The following is a 14,532-nucleotide window of genomic DNA, read 5'->3' as shown; positions in this document are numbered from 1 at the left end:
TACTGGGCCATGCCCGCTATTCTGGGCCTCGCCCTCTGCCTCGGGCCTCGCCCGCTACAACGGCCCCGCCGCTCCAGGCCTCGCCTGGCTTCGAGCCCCGCTCGGATATAGATCTATTTCACTTAGGCCTCGCCTGTCATTGGGCGTCGCCCGCCAACAAATACTAACACATAAACATATTGCAACAGATACACACTAACGTACACTACCAAATCTTGTTCTAAAGGCCTCGCCTATCTTGGGCCTCGCCCATGACCTGCAACTGGTGAGTCATGGAACCCCGTCCACACTCCTACTGGTAGTGAGATACGGGCCCAGCCCACACTCACTCTTTCTTTAACTTGGGCCTCGCCTTGTTCTGTTGCTAATGAGATGTGGAACACCATCCACACTCTGCTATTCGTGAGGTGCGGGACCTCGCCCACACTCACCTCCCTACCCGACACATACATGTATGACACGGAAAACAAGTATAAACTATCATATAAACCATTCCTTAGGCACTCGCCCGCTATCATTGGACCTTGTCCTGAATATCATACTAGCATACTGTGCCTAGAGCTAACCCCCGGGTCTTCTACTCATAACTACATGGGCCGACATTGTGGCCTTAGACCCATTCACACAAAAGGAAAACTCACCTGCACTTGCTGAACTTGTTGATAGCCCTCTAGCTGCTGCCCGAAAACTCTCTGAACTCCTGCTCCACTAGCTCCCTGAGCTACGAATGTCAAAGAAACACTTATTCTAACTGTCCCCCGAAAGTCACTAAGTCAACTCTGGTCAAAGTCAAAATCCTGGTCAAAGTCAACCTTCTAGGTCAACCCCACTCGCTGAGTCTGCCTACTGACTCGCCGAGTTCATTAGCTCAGAATCCTTTCATCCGCGACTCGACTCGCCGACTCAGCCCCTGACTTTCCGAGTCTACCGATTTCTGAGTCCTGACCTGACCAACTCACTGAGTCCCCACACAACGCACTCATCCGAGTCTTAACTCAAAGGGTTTGGGGTTTCACGACTCGAATCGCCAAGTCCAAGAATAGACTCGCCAAGTCCAAGGCAATCTTCAACAGACTCGCCGAGTTGTTCTTCCAACTCGCCAAGTTCCTGCCCAACATCATCCAACTCGCCGAGTCGACCCATGTGACTCGCCGAGTCGCTCCAGTTCTTAATCCATTCAGTGGCTTTTCGAGCCATGTAGGGGCTCCAAATCATAGATCCATACTTCCAAAGCTCAATCCTCACGTAAAGTTGCAAACTTTACGTATAACTAAAGCGAACTAGGCTCAAAACACACTGGGGCTAGATTTAAGGACAATAGGGCTTCACCAACTACTCATCTTCTGATGCTTTATGACATATTGGACCATCCCAACACTAGATCTGAAGTGGCAACAACATATCTAAGCCCCCAAACTCGAATTGGGTCTCAAACAACCATAAAACCCCCAAATATCATAACAAAAATAGATCTAGATGCAAAGGAGGGAAAATGGCAGCTTATTACCTCCAAGATGAATACAAACTGAAGTAGATCTTGGATCTACAGCTCTCCTTTGAAGCAACCTTCTTGATCTTCAAGTTCCTTTCCAAAAATTCCTTCCTCTAAAGCTATTTCTCTCAAATGATGGAAGCTCACATGAAATCTAGGGTTTACAGGTTCTCTAGGATGATATGGAGGCTGACGAAGGGACATAACACCCTTTATATAGGATACAACTCCGGGAATTAGGGTTTTATGTGACATCCCCAATTTCTCGGCCTGAAAAGACCGGTTTATGTATGCTTTATTTTAAAATCAGAGTAATCGTTTAAAGAAAACGGTTGCGGAATTTGTTCCCAAAACAAGATATGATAATAACTTATCAAAACATTTCTCAAAGAGAATTATTTTCATTTAATAATAAAACCTCGGGATGTCATGTTCCGATACAGACCAAAAGCATAAACAATATAAAATAGATCTTACAACAGTTATTTATAACTATTGATCTATAATCCAAAATCTCTCGTCAAGTCCATCAACTTATACCCTTGTGCCATTACCTGTAATGCAAAGAGAACTGAGTAGGTCAGGCCTGAGAGCCTGGTGAGCATATAGGGTTTTCAACCCACAATAATATAATTATTATATTCAATCATCAAACAATCAACCCAATTACCCATCCCCATTATCTTCGTTTATTCTTAAGTATCTTTCCTAAGGAATTATCCTATGGGTCAACTCCTACATCGTATTTACCTCTCATCTCCTTACATCACATTTCCTTATATGTTTGTTCCTAAGGACTTTTTCCTAAGGATCATTGCATGAATACGTAGCCACAACATCGCCTGGACTATTAATTCATAGTAAGGGCTAGACTATCATCGCATGAATACACAGCCACAACATCGCCTGGACTGGTAATTCATAATAAGGGTTAGACTATCATCGCATGAATTCGCAGCCACAACATCGCCTGGACTGGTAATTCTTAATAAGGGTTAGTCTATCATCGCATGAATATGTAGCCACAACATCGCCTGGACTCATAATTCATAATAAGGGTTAGTCTATCATCGCATGAATACGCAACGACAACATCGCCTGGACTGGTAATTCATAACCTATCTATCATCACCTAATTATCCGCACCTTTCTATCATCACCTATCTCTCATCACCTAATTATCATCACACGTCATCTAATTCATCTACCCATGTTCTACCCAACATATTTGTAGATATAAAATACATATACAGATTAACTCATTTATCACCTATATAAAACATCCATTCCATGCTCATCTCAAATAAACAACAATATATAAACACATAGCACGTATTTCATAGCAAATACTTAATATATATATGTTAGAAGAAAGTGATCACATACTCACCCAAAACATATACTTAATACATTCACACAATATTTGTATTAAAATCGTGTTATGAAAGGGACTATACACTCACACATATAAACAACTTTATATTATACACACAACACGTATTTCATAGCAAATACTTAACATTTATGTGTTAGAAGAAAGTGACCACACACTCACACATATAAACAACAATATATATACACATAGCACGTATTTTATAAAATACTTCATATCTATGCATAAGATGAAAGTGACTATACACTCACACCAAACATATACTTAATACATTCAAACAATACTTGTATTAAAATCGTGTTATGAAAGGGACTATACACTCACACCAAACATATACTTAATACATTCAAACAATACTTGTATTAAAATCATGTTATGAAAGGGACTATACACTCACCAGATCAGAAGATGATCAGACAGCACTACGGCTTGTAGAAGTAGTATTCTTCGGTGAAACCAGGATCACTTCACACACCGGGCTTCTCGCGGGCAGAGCTTTGACTCGGAAACTCTTTTTCTTCTCGGGATCTTCGGGCTTCAGGAATCGCTTCGGGTCTCGGGGTTGATACCGGGGCTTCGGGATATTTCTTGCATGTAAATTGAGGTAAAACGGGAAAGAGGGAGAAGAGAAAATAGCAACCCTAAACGGCTGGCCCTTCAAATCTATTTATAGGGCAAATTTGGCCCTTGCCACGTCGTGGCACCCTTTTTCCATATCGTGGGCTTGGTCATCACTGCATATGTCATCGCAATTTGCATCTGGGGGACTCCCGGAGGTCTCAGAAGACCTGCCACGTCGTGGCACTGCTTGCCACGTCGTGGTCTCTGACACATCTTTTGGGTTCGCGCCCCAAACTTCAGAAATTCATAACTTTCGCATACGAACTCCGTTTTCGACGTTCTTTATATCGACGCGAAGGTGAGATTAGGCTCTACAACTCTCGTTTAGACTCCATTGGCTAATTTTGAATTTATTTTTAATATATTATAATTATATTACTTATATATTATTTTTAGTAGATCGGGACAGGAAAACTCCGTTCGAAATTCATAACTCCTTCATCTGAACTCTGTTTTCGTCTGTCTTTTTATCGTTGGAATACTATTGATGAAATCCTCAATTCTCATTTAGAAAGTGTTGGCTAAATATCACTCGACCTCAATCTCGAGTTTCGGGCTGCATACTGTTAATGCTGAAACTTCGAAAAATCATAACTTCCTCATCCGAAGTCATATTTAGACGTTCTTTTTATGTACGCTCTCGGTTTAATGTATTCTACGACTTTTATTTAGATCGCTAAGGCCAAATATCTCTCTAACGTAAATTCACTATTTACATCGCATTGTGTCGTGTCGGTTCTTTCGCGAAACTTCGACAGGTCATAACTTCTTCGTTATAACTCGGATTTCGGCGTTCTTTATATGTACGGAATCCTTATAACATATACTATAACTTAGTTAAGATTAATCCTTCTAAATAATCTTCCATCAAAAAGTCATTTTTGATGCTTATCGTCTCTAAATTGACTAGCCCTAATCTACGGGCGTTACATTTTCCTCTTTCAGACCAGACTCGCCGAGTCCCCTTAGCCGACTCGCCGAGTTGGTCCCTTACTCCTCGACCCGGATCCCGCTCGGACTCGCCGAGTTCCTCCTTGGACTCGACTAGTCAGCCCTTTGACTTAGATTTTCCTTTCCTTTCTTGACCTTCCTGATTTTGGGTGTTACACTAGATGTGTAAACACTATATAAGAATCCCATTCTCCACCAAAATCGGCTACACATATGAAACAAGAGGGCTAGGTAGATTTTAAGAAATGTGTGTTCTCTCAAAAGTCTTTCCAAGAGCATTTGGTGTTGTGTGAAGCATTTGAGGCATCACACTTGGAGTGCTAGGCTCACAAGGTTTCAAGGATCATAAGCAACAACAAGGTAAGTTATTCTATCTTTCCTTCAAGTTAAATTTTTTTCCCCATGTATGCTAGATAGGAATATAACCTTGGAATTCAACTTTGCATGATAGTTAGACAAACATAGATCCAAGGTTATTAGGGTTGCATGTGCACTTAGGAAGTGTTAGAATGCTCAAAACCCATCACTTCTTCACTTCCCCCTCTTGAGGAGTTCAGACCCGGAGACTCCTCAAGCCATTGTTTGAGGCCATCGACTTTGGCACACACCTCCTGGAAATAGGCTTTGAGAACCTCAGCCAGTTGCTGGTTGTCAGGAATGGTGGTGTTGAAGAGCATGTGATGAATATCCTTTGTTAGTTGGAGAATTTCGGGGCCATGGAAGTTTGATGATAATGAACGTTGGAGTTTGTTGATGGTTGCATGGAGGACTGAGATAGTGGACTCATATGTAGTGTGAGTCTCAACTATCAGTTTTTGATACATAGTAGATTGATCTGCAATGGCTGCCTGCAGGTTGTCTTTATTGAGGATACCTCAGATATAAGGCGCTCCGCAACAGCCATAAATTCCTTGTGATCCGCTTGACGGTTGTTATCAAGGGACTTATTCCCATTTCAACCTAGAGAAAAATTCTCTCAGCAACCAGTCGTTCCCTTGTTTCCAGTCGTTCAATCCTTTCGATTAAGGATTGCGACACAAGATTGTCGTCAGATTGCGGTTGGGTAGACTTGACTGTGGCCAGAATTTGGTCAACCTTGGATTGAAGATTAAGGAATTCTTTTCTTGAGACGACCATCTTTTTCTTCTTCTTCTTCTCCTTTGGCTTAGAGGTTGAGTGCTGAGAACCACTTGATTCCTCTTCTTCAACGTACATCATAAGGTCATCATCTAAAGGACTGGGCCGATTGACCTCTTGAAGATCAACATCATGAAAAAACCGAAGGTGGGAGCAGAGCTAACTTCGATTTCGGTGCCTGCATCTTGTGAGTCTTTGGCTGTTGGAGATGGAGGAGGCTTTAAAGGAGTCTGATCAGCAGTCGCCTCTTGAGCCTTGCGGATGGTATTAACCATGTTATCCATCAGGGCATGGACCTTGCAGAAAGTAGGTATGGTATTGGCATTTTTGATTGCGTCTGCCCAATACTTTGCCACAAATTGAATTTCTTGTTATTTCTGCTGTAGCTGCTTTGTTTGTCTTACCTTTCTTGCTTAGAATGCCCTACGGAAAGTGACATATTTCTTGGCTTCGGCTTCATTGGATGGGTGATATTTACTCCATGAGTCATTCAGATCTATGTCGTCAATTCCTTGATAGCACACCGAGGTGTCCCTCGGGTTCACGGATCCTGGCACATTTGTGTTCACTGTGCCTAAACCACCTGTTACTGATGTAAGCAAAGTAGGATTTCCTAAACTTCCTTGGTCTCCTTAAGTTATAGTCATGGTTGGCCTCGACTCAGTTCTGGAAAAGGCTGAAGAGTCGCCTTGCGGTTGGGATGGTGTTTGAAGTGTTTGGGTGACAGACAAAAGAATGGAGTGCAACTCCTCAGGGGAAAAGAAATGAAGACAGGAAGCCCTGGAGACCTTAGGGTGGGAGCCTGATCCATCCTCTTGGGATTGACCTAGGGGGGAGTCTCCACGTTGTGGTGAATCAAACGCACTACTTGCGCCTGAATGGTATAGGATGGTTGTTTCAAATGGATGTGCGACCATCCCAAGGACTACCAGAGCCTGTTTAGAGGCTGAAGTATCAGTTCGGTGACGCATATGGCTAGTGGGATCGATTTTTCGTTTCTTGAGGATTGCAATAGGTTGATCATCCTCATCAGAGTCACTACTGGAGGGACGTTTGCTTGGTTCCACTATAGTTATAACAGGTGGCGTGATTTTTATTTTCTTGGAGGGATTGGTTGGCTTGGAAGCATCCTTTTTGGGAGTTCCTTGTTTCTTGGTGATGCGGGGGGCTTAACGAGCAGAGACTAGCTGCTTGCGTCTTTGGCATAAGGATATGTTGGAAAGAGTTGTGGAAGATGGGACTGCGGTACTAGCTGGGTCAATGATTGTGGATGGGGTTGGAAGAGGTGGGGTAGGAAGGTATGGGGCAATACCATCTGTAGCCTCAATGTGATCTAAGACATCAGCAGTCTCAAGACCGAGGGTAAAGAGAATGTGAGTTGGTAGTCTTCTAATTGGTCCAAAAATAGTCTGATCAGATGAGGGATTGTACCTTTTAAGATCCTTGGTGATAAAGAAGTTGATGTCGTTGCCCATGCTGATTCCTGCATCCGCATGGAGGTCAGAGATGCAGAGAGACGTAAACCTTGCAAAGGTGAGTTTGGTAGGGTTCTCTCTTGGGCTTTCTTTTGGAATGTACTATAGAAAATCATCCCATAGGATCTGACCGTAGTTGACGTCAAGAACTGTGAAGATGCTCCATACGATTTCTAGGAGTTTGAGTCCCATGTTGTCTGTGCCTCCGGTTCTTCCGGATAGACTGCGGATAATGAAATGACAAACGAATTTCCAGACTGTAGGCAATTGGTTTTTCTTGAATTCCCCAATTTCTTTGATTTTCTTCTGGTATCCCATTTGGTAGAGCATAGAAAGTATGTCCGCCATTGATGGAGTAAAGATCTTGATGGATGGATGAACAAGAAGGTCAATGGCAGTGAGAAATTTCTCTTTGGTCAGAATGACCAAAGAATCGTTGACTAGGTTAAGATGCACTTCTTGGAGATTCTCGAGTGGTCGATAGGCTGAAAAAGCACACTTGAAGAGGGTTGAGAGAGGAATAACGTGTGTGAACGAATCGAAGGGTCTAAACAGTGGGTGATTGGACAAGAACTTGATCATCAACTTTGTTGGGGCATTGTAGGAGGAGTGTTCTTCAAACATGGATCTGAAATTGCTTGATGCAATCGTCGGTGTGGGATGTCTTGAGGCAGAGTCTGAACTAATGGGTTTCACTGATCCAGATGCCTTGGAAGGTTTCTTGGATACCCCTGATTTCACCATTGTTGAGTTTGGAAGAAGCTTGGAAAGAAGGAAAACAAAATGCAAGATAAAGGTTTATGGTTTGGAGAGCGTAAACTTTTCTGTGTGGAGAAGAAAGGGGTTTTATAGTGGCTTAAGGGAGCGGGAACCGTTTTTGCCCTAAGTGAATTTGGGTAAAACGTTTGGGGGTTTATTTCGAATTAAGAGCGTTAATCTCAACCACAGATTAAGAAAATGATTAAATCTGAATTTTGAGATTTACGAAAAAGAGATTTGCATTTAATGAAATGTCAGATTTATGACCACGTCTGGAGAACGTTTGGTGAGGTTGAGATCAATCCGTTGGGTAAAGGGAAGTTGTAACGGATTTGATGTTTTAGGGTAATAGGAAGAGACAGATTAAAAGAGGATTTGATTTGTAAAATCTTTCTTTTTGTCGTCATACCTAAAATAGGTCTGAGACGAGGTTTTTTCAAAAGAATGAGACAGATGCACAAAGAATGATTTTTTTAATGTTTTCTCTATTTAATGAGGGATCATTAAATAGCACACCATGTTTTTTGTTTTTCAAAAGAATTTAACAGACTGAAAATTAATTAAAGTGACTGCGGATTGAAACTTCATTGTGGATGGATCATATGCCGTCGGATGGATGACTGCGGTAGATGAACTGAGATGAACAATTGAACAAAGATTAGAATAACAAACAATAAGGACCTTTGAAGTATATTTATGATATATGGTTGCGGTACATATGATATATCAAAACCATCTAACATAAATAACTTCAACTAGGACCGCAACGGAGACCAAGGATTGTCTGCGGTACCTATCAATTCAAAAATAATTGTGGGTCCGGATTCATCATTCCTAACATTTGTAAGAAAGTGTTGAGTATTGTAGAGTTAAGTGCCTTTGTGAATACATCGACAATATCTTCATGAGTATGGACAAAAATTAGTTCAATGTTACCTTTCAGGATGTGGTCTTTGTCGAAGTGATACCGTAGTTCAATATGCTTGGTCTTGGAGTGTTGAATAGGATTGTGAGAAATCGCTATGGCACTTTCAGAGTCACAATAGATTGGTATCCGCAACATTCTGTATTCGTAGTCTAGTAGTTGTGTTTTCATCAATAAGACTTGAGAACAGCAGCTGGCTGCGGCCACATATTCAGCTTCTGCGGTAGACAATGATACAAAATTTTGTTTCCTTGAGGACCAGCTGACTAGTCTTCCACCCAGAAATTGACATCCACCTGAGGTGCTTTTGCGATCAAGTTTGCATCCGACATGATCCACATCTGTAAATGCTTGAAGACCGAAATCATTTCCTGCAGGGTACCATAATCCAAGAGTTTTGCTTCCTTTTAAGTACCGTAGGATTTGTTTGGCCGCGTTCATATGAGACACCTGTGGGTCAGCCTGGTACCTTGCGCATACACCCGTTGCAAAGACTATATTCGGTCGGCTAGCAGTGAGGTACACCAGAGAACCAATAATACCTCTATAAGACTTGTGATCAACAGATTCACCTGAGGGATCTGCAGAAATCTTATAACCGAAAGCCATGGGGACCTTAGCTGAAGAACAATTGTGCATTGCATATTTCTTCAATAGTTATGAGGTGTATTTTTCTTGACGAATGACTATCCCTTGAGGGACTTGTTTCAATTGAAGTCCTAGAAAGAAGTTAATCTCTCTATTCATGCTCATTTGGAACTTGTTGGTCATGAGCTTAGCAAATTCATGCACCATCTTTTGATCAGTTGAGCAAAAAATGATATCATCCGCATATATTTGTACAAGCATTAGATGATCACCATTTGCTTTTCGAAATAAAGTGAGATCAATCACTCCTCGTTTGTAACCGGAAGACACAAGAAATTCAGATAGAGTCTCATAGCATGCTCTAGGGGCTTGTTTTAGACCGTAGACTGCTTTTTCAAGCTTGTAGCAGTGGTCTGGGAATTCAATGCTTTTGAAACCCGGAGGTTGCAGAAGATAAACCTCTTCTTTTAATTCCCCATTGAGAAAAGCACTCCTAACATCCATTTGATGAACCTTGATGTTTTTGTGCGCTGCGTATGCTAAGAAGATCTGGATGGCTTCCATTCGTGCTACCGGAGAATGCGTTTCATCATAGTCAATTCCTTCAAGTTGACTATATCCCTTGGCAACTAATATTGCCTTGTTTCAGATGACCGCACCAGATTTATCTAACTTATTCTTGTACACCCATCTTGTGCCAACAATGGTGTGGCCTTGCGGTTTTGGAACGAGCTGCCATACCTTGTTTCTTTTTGAATTCTTCTAGTTCTTCTTGCATTGCTGAAATCCAGTCTGGTTCAAGTAACACTTCTTTGATCGATCGAGGTTCGACTGAGGACAAGAATGTTGCGTAGTGGCAGTGATCAGATAAGTCCTTGGATGATCGAGTCTGGATTCCTACGGATGGGTGGTCTCTCGTCCATACGTGTAGACGAGGTTACAGATGATCAGCAGCTGCGGTGGAGGGAATGTCTTCAATATCAAAAAGCTTTATGGTTGGAGAAGGCAGTTCCCCCGGACTTGAGAACATCCTGCTGAAGTGTCTTGAACTGGGAAGGCGGGATTAGATTTATCTTGGGCAGATGGCGAAGGTTCCCCCTAGAGTGTAGAAGGAAGTTCGCCTTGAACCTGCGATGGTTCCCCATGGATTGCGGGTGGGAGTGTGATAACCCTTAAGTCTGTTCTTGTGTCAATGTGTTCTACGTTTTCATCATCCGAATCCGAAGAAACGTTTGATGGTTGAAATTCTCTGCGGATTGGAACGTCATCTTCTGGTATTGGAACCTCGATGGTTGTTGTACGGTCCGAAGTGGAGTTTTCCCCCTCAACCGGCAAGGTGGAAGTATTTAGCGATACTTCTTTGGCTGCGGTTGGATCAGATATATCTACATGTTGTTGCTGAGCTTCTAGAGACACGAGAACTTCAGATAACTTGGTTGTATCAACATAATCAAAGAGATCATCATAGTTTATTTCAACTAGATTTAATGGACCCGAAGAGGCAGGAATATCACTTTCTAGAATTGCTGTGGTTTCAGTTGATGGAGCGGAGTTGCGGATGTGATAGTCATCAAACTTCACATCGACTATTTCAATTATCAACCTTGTGCGTCTAATGAGAACTCGATAAACAACCTTGTTAGTGGAGTAGCCGAGGAAAATGCCTTCATCAGAGTTCGGTGCGAATTTATTGAGGCGATCTTTGTTGTTGATTGCGAAGCATCTACACCCAAAGATATGAAAGAATCGAACATTTGGCTTGCGGTTGTTAAGACCTTCATATGGTGTTTTGTTGAGACGTTTGCACACAATGCTTCTATTTTGTACAAAACAGGATGTGGCCACTGCTTTGGCCTAGAAGTAGAGAGGAAGGTTTGCAAAATTGAGCATGGATCTGGCAACTTCTACTAGAGTGCGGTTCCTTCGTTCTACTATCCCATTTTATTGCGGTGTGTAAGGAGCTGAAAAGTTGTGTGTAATCCCTTTGGAAACCAAGAAACTGTTTAGAAGATGGTTAGTAAACTCGGTTCCATTATCACTTCGGATACGTCTGACTGGTAACTCGATCTAAAGTTCGATTTCCTTAATGAAGTTGATTAACACCTGCGGTGCTTCTGAGTTGAGTCGAAGAAAGAAGACCCATGTGAAACGTGTGAAGTCATCCACAATAACCAATATGTATTTTTTGTGATAAAGACTAGCTACGGTAGATGGACCGCAGAGATCAATGTGTAAAAGTTCCAATGGTTCAGAGATCGAGGAATCAATCATTGTGCGATGGCTTGCCTTGAATTGCTTTCCACACTCACACGCAGGACAGAGCGTATCATTGTTGAACTTAAGGATTGGAAGACCTCTGACTAATTCTCCAGTGACCAAGTTGTTGATGTATCTGAAGTTAAGATGAGCGAGCATGCGGTGCCATTGCCAGCTGACTTCGGATATGGCTTTGGATAGAAAGCATAGTTGCGGTTTGCCTATGATCAGAGATGCATCCATAGGGTACATGGTACCTTCGGATCTGGACTTGATCAGACAAGTGCTCCTATTGCTTGTCATTACATAGAAAAACTGGTCATCACATTCAACACGATGGCCTGCTTTACATATTTGACCAACACTGATGAGATTGTGTTTAAGGCCTTCTACATAAGCAACCTTTTGAATAGAGAAGTTTCCCGTAAGGAGAACACCTTAACCTTGGATTATCCCATTAGCATTGTTCCCAAATGTGATATTTCCACCATTGCAAATTGACCTGTAATCTCGAAGGTATTCTAACCTTCCTGTCATGTGCAAGGAGCAGGCACTATCGATTAACCATTCTTCTTCTTGTTCCTCCTTGCACAAGGCCTGAAAATTACATGGTTAGTTTAGGCATCCAAACTAGTTTGGAGCCTGGGACAATAGATGAGCTTTTGATTAACGCATGAAAAGAGGTTGCAGGGACTGGTTTCTTGTCAACTTTTAATCCTAGTCTAGGGTGTTTGTGAGTTTTTGGAGTATAGTGCCTTTTTGAAAAGTTACGAGGTTTGTGAAAAGGATCAGTTTTGACATGAGAAAACTTTTTCTGACAACTACATTGACATTGACATGCTGAAATTTTGTCTTTTGTTTTGGCACTTTGTTTGGTCAACGGTCAGAAAGGTGTGGTTGATTTGTGACTGGTCCGAGGTTGGTAAGATTTGACACGTGAGCTGTTGGATTTAGAAATAGTTTGTCTCGAAGAAGATGTTGCACGTATAGATACCTTGGACCTTTTCTTGGGATTTGGTAAAATGCCTTTCCATTTGTTGAAATTTTGATGTAATTTTAAAAGTGTTGGACTGGGTAAGATACCCTTCCATTTTGGATCATCTAAGGAATAGATTTAAAAACCATTGCTTTGAAAAGACCTTTCTTTCTTTTCGGTTTTTTCATATGAGTTAGGAATGGATGTTGAAACTGCACATTCCTTTTTGCATGGTTTCTTGATGGGAGAGTTTTTTGAAGAATAGTGAGCAAAAACAAACTTTTCTGGACTCTTAGATTTTGGAAACCTAGTATGTCTTTTGTTTTTAGAAAAAGTTTGTCGATTTTTGCCTCGAGAACGAATATCCTCTTTGAAAACCTTTTTTGCTAAAGTTTTTGGAGATCCGCAGTCATTAGTGTTCAACTGCGGTTTCCTGGAAGCCTTTGAAAATTTTTGACACTGAGGGCTTGACTCATCAGAACTTGAAAATTCAGGGTTTTGAGAACAATGACCTACTTCAAAGTTTTCTATAGGTAGTTACCAAGAGTTATACTTTTAAAATATAACAATATTTTTATAAAAGTATATACATACATACATGCTAGCAACTGTGTCATAATAAGTACCATATAAAAAGTATTTAGATAACTTAAACACTACGGTTTAGTCTAGACAGTTATGTAATCATATCCGGGATAAATATAGTCTGATCAACTATATTTATTTGAGATACGACAAACATGTGTTTGGGAATAGTCATGGTGAACAACGAGTCTAAAACTTACCAACTGTATATACCAAGAAACTCTAGAACCAAACATAAAGCTTAAAATACTATAGGAGTATTTTTTGATTCTATAAATAACTTATGTGAAAACTAAAGACCCTTGTTGGCAAGTCTATAATTACTTAGCGTATACATTAAGGTTATATATAATTAAGATTTTATAGACATAGAATTTGTGATTTCGATCTACTTCCTGTTCCTTGTTTGGCTGTGGTCTTAAAGTAGGATCACATATTTGAAGGTCTATTCAATCTTAGTGATATACAACTTGTATACACTGCATGATTATAGGAGGACCCGGTAAGGATCACCATAAAAATTTCAATAGAAATGCTTTAATTAATTTTATAGACTCTTTATACACCCTTATTCTCGTACAAACAACATATCTAGACATTGTAACCCCACTACAACAACCAACAGAAGAATTGAGGAAGAACCAAAAGAGGTTCATGAAGGGAATTCTGAGAAGGGATCAGACGAAGAGAAAGGCGTTGGGGAGATCGTTAATGGACCTTAACCTATCTGGAGCAGACATGAGAGTCCCGCTCGGACATTCGGGTTCATGTTCTCCATCGCGAAGTAATGGAGATCAGTAGCAAAGCCCGGAACATGACGATGCAAATCCAACACACCCACAAAGAGAAAAGAACACCATATGGATGTTATACCTACAAATAGATCAGGAAAACAATACATACCACCTACACTCTTTAGAGGAAGAGATAGCCACCATGAGACAACAAATCTTTGCAGCTAAAACTAGGGCAGTCATTACAAATCGGAGAACAGAAGGGGGCCTCTCACGAGATGTGTGAGATGGTGGAACACCCTACATGTCATTTTAATAACTAATAAACTACTATAACCTAGTGAGTTAGTGGCTACGCTACTCACACTATGTGTTAGGCTTATCGCACCTTTCGTTACAACTAGTAATAGTAAAACCAAGAGAGATACGCCTTTCCAAAACCCATGAAACCCGACCAACTTAAGATTTTGACACCTATATTCTATTTTGTTAAACTTAACATGAGTATAATACCTACTCCCACTCACTACCATAAATACATCATAGGGATGTTGGTCGAAACATTAAGAATTGTACAGCAAAATGTGAAATTTATATGTATATATATAAATAGATAGAATACAACTAGCAACGACCATAG

This window comes from Lactuca serriola, chromosome 9, assembly GCF_051521515.1.
Source record: "Lactuca serriola cultivar US96UC23 chromosome 9, Lser_US96UC23_V15, whole genome shotgun sequence".
In the NCBI taxonomy this organism is placed as follows: Eukaryota; Viridiplantae; Streptophyta; class Magnoliopsida; order Asterales; family Asteraceae; genus Lactuca; species Lactuca serriola.
Note: the sequence above shows the minus strand (reverse complement) of the source record.